The sequence below is a fragment of the Daktulosphaira vitifoliae genome, unplaced genomic scaffold (assembly GCF_025091365.1).
Source record: "Daktulosphaira vitifoliae isolate Bord-2020 unplaced genomic scaffold, ASM2509136v1 Scaffold_2, whole genome shotgun sequence".
NCBI lineage: Eukaryota > Metazoa > Arthropoda > Insecta > Hemiptera > Phylloxeridae > Daktulosphaira > Daktulosphaira vitifoliae.
The window spans coordinates 35,789,039-35,792,831 of record NW_026099573.1 but is presented as its reverse complement, the minus strand read 5'-3'; positions in this window follow the sequence as shown (position 1 = coordinate 35,792,831).

Here is a 3,793-nt window from a genome sequence, read left to right as displayed (position 1 = left end):
ATAAAAAACTAAATCTTCAAATNTGGTAGACCTAAAATAGTAGTACAATCAAAATTTACTATATAAAAAATTAAATCTTCAAATTTATTTTTGTACCCACATTTAATATTACAGCTACCCACAGCTGGTATTACTTTAGAATGTATGGACATCAATTTAACTTTAGTATTTTTATTAATCAATGACTCTTTTAAGTTAAGTTTCAAAAAATTATTTATTGATATGATATTAACCTGAGCATCAGTGTCAATTTGACATTTTAAAATCTCATTATTTATATACAAATCAACTAACCAAACTAAATTGTTTTCATCATTATTATTAACAGTATTTATATTAGTACTAATAGTACCTATAAAAAAGTTATCAGTAGAAGACTCAATAACAGTTCTAACAGCCTTTGATTTACAATATTTAGCAAAATGATTAAAACGATTACAAGTATTGCATTTAACACCTATGGCCGGACATTTATATTTATGTTTTTGACCACAACGTGTACAAGTATTGTTATTATGAACATTAGAAGTATTTTTAAAGTTAGTGTGCCTTGTTAGTGATTGTAATGACTTTCTTTGGTTTCTGTTATCTGACCTTTTTTGATTTGACTTTCTCCTTGCCTGTATCGCTAAAACATTCTCCTTTTTTAAACCAATAACCAAATCTTCCATATGCTATTTTAATAATTCTATTGAAGTACAAATTTCTATTGCTCTGTCTAATGTTAATCCATCTTCTTTCAATAAATTTTATTTTATTTGTTGCCATTTATTATGCAAACCAAAAATCAACACATCTTTAATTAGACTTTCTCGAAGATTATCAAATTCACATGACATGCATCTGTTTTTTAAATCAGCAACATATTCACTTATACTTTTATCAACTGATTGTAAGCGAGTAAAAAATTTATGTCACTCAATGGTGACATTCTTTTTAGGAATGAAGTAATTAGAGAATAAAATTATAACTTCTTCTAATTTTGCTTTATTAATATCAATATTAAATGAATTGAATATTTTAAGTGACTGTTTTCCAATAAAGTGTAGAAAAATAGATACTTTTCTCTGCTCGCTAAGAGAATCATAGCCAGTAGCTGACAAATATATATTAAACTCTTGTATCCATTCGGACCAATTTAATGATAAATTACCATCTAAAGATAGTGGCTGAATATTCCCAGTTAAACCAGTAGACATTTCTTCTTTTTCTTCTTCTAAAGTGACTTTACGACTTTTTGACATTGTATGACTTGTTACCAAAATATTTTAAGTTCGATAACACCTGACACCATGTTATATTATTGTTTATTTAGACTATAATAAGATGTGAACAGATGAAAAAATATGTATATTATATTAATTAGACATGATATTACAATTAATAATAGTTATACATAAGACAGTATATATGAGTTACACGAGACACAAAGTGTATGTTATCAACAACGATAACAGTCTGACCAGTTATATAACAATCTTTAGATAGTGTTTAGTTTTAAAAAATTGGTTGATTATTCCAAAAGACACATGATCTGCTATTTTTTATTTATATCCTGATTAAGATAAAGTATGTAGAATAAAAGAGAGATATAAATATAATTTCTCATAAAAATTGTATTGATGTAAAATGTAAAAAATAAAATCGAGTATTTTCACACAAAAATAGCATTCGGTATCATTTTCACCATGAAGACAAAATAAAATCCGAAATTTTTTTTTTCCATAACAATGTACATTATATTAGCTTTAATTTAAGATATATATAAAAGTGTCAGACTTCCCGGAACACTTTCAAAAGTTAAGTTGAAAAAGTTCTACTTTCTACATGCATTTTTTAGATTTGAACCCCCCTCGTATATAGGGAAATAATCCGATTTAAAAAAAACAGTGTGTCGAATGAAAGATGTATATAAATACTATTTCTCATGAAAAAATTGTATTGATCCATAAATTTTTTAAAAAGTTATAGCAGGATAAAGTTAAAAATATAAAAAAGAATTTTTTTATTAACTTTGATGTCTGTTTTCACCGTGAAGACAAAATAAAGTCCGATTTTTTTTTTTCACAATAAAGCATATTTTATTAGCTTTAATCTAAGATATATATAAAAGTGTCAGACTTTCCAGAACACTTTCAAAAGTTAAGTTGAAAAAGTTAATTTTTGTAAAAAAGTTGCTATTTTAAATCTCCCCCTATAAGCAGGTTAAGTTTTAATTTTTTAGGATATTTCCCCCATTTGCGGGGAATGAGGGAAAATTTTTCAATTTTTAAGGGTAATGTCTTGAACTATACGATTTGTGATCTTTTGACGTATTGTTGAAAGAAATCGGTCGTTAGAGCTGAGAAAAAGTGGCAACAGACATAAAAAAAAAACCCAGCACAGTGGGTCGCGGCATAGTGGGGATGTTGCATAGTTAGGACCAGTATAGATTTAATCTGACAGTGATTAAAATCACTATCAAAAGAAACGATTCGATGCAAATTTGTAGATGGTGTTTAATTTAAAAAAATTGATGGACAAAAGCAACATCAACGTCTATTTCCTTAATTATACCCAGATTAGTATTTCTTTTAATTATATGTTATATAATTTTTAAAATTAATTATTTTCAAATTATTATTTGATTTAATTATAATTTTCCACTTAAAAATGCTATAACTTTTCGAAAAATATAATTATCAGCACAAATTTTTTTTCTTAATATATTATAAGTACATCTTTCAGTTGACATACTTTTTATTAAAATTGGACAATTTCCCCATATATAGGGGGCGTTCAAAACTTGAAACATTGTATGAAAAATAGAACTTTTTCAACTTAACTTTTGAAAGTGTTCTGGAAAGTCTGACACTTAAATATATATCTTAGATTAAAGCTAATAAAATATGCTTTATTGTGAAAAAAAAAAATCGGACTTTATTTTGTCTTCACGGTGAAAACAGACATCAAAGTTACTGTTACTGAACTAGAGGTTTTTAATATGATTTCTGACCTAAAATTAAGTTCAACTTCAGGCCCAGATGAGATACCTACTATTTTCCTTTATAATTGTAGATTTATCCTAACACCGATATTAACTATTATTTTTAATTTATCCCTCGCTAGTGGTACCTATCCATCTTTTTGGAAAACGTCGTTTATTTCACATATTTTAAAAAAGGGTAATCCTTCACTAATTTCAAATTATCGCTCAATCTCAAAATTATCATCAATCCCAAAGTTATTCTCTCACTTAATTTCATCTAAACTTAACAATTTTTGCTTCTCAGTCCTAGTGAATAATCAATTCGGTTTTATACCAAAACGCTCAACATGTAATAATTTAGCCATAACAAAAAACTTAATACTTCAGTCATTTGAATCTAATGCTCAAACTGATATAATATACACTGATTTTTCCAAAGCCTTCGACCAAGTTAATCATGTATTACTTATTAAAAAATTACAATCTTTTGGTTTCTCTGGATCACTTCTTAAATGGTTCCAATCTTTTCTTTCAGACCGTTCCCAAATTGTTAAATACCTCAAATTCAAATCGTCACTTTTCCCAGTCCCTTCAGGCGTTCCTCAAGGAGACCACCTGTCTACACTTCTATTTAATATTTTTATTAATGACCTGCCTAATGTTATAATGAACTCTAATATCCTTATGTTTGCTGATGATGCTAAATTAATAAAAATAATTAAATCTGAACAAGATGCAATTTGTTTACAATCAGATATTAATAACTTACTCACATGGTGTAATAAAAATCACTTATTTTTAAATGTGGATAAATGTAAATTTATG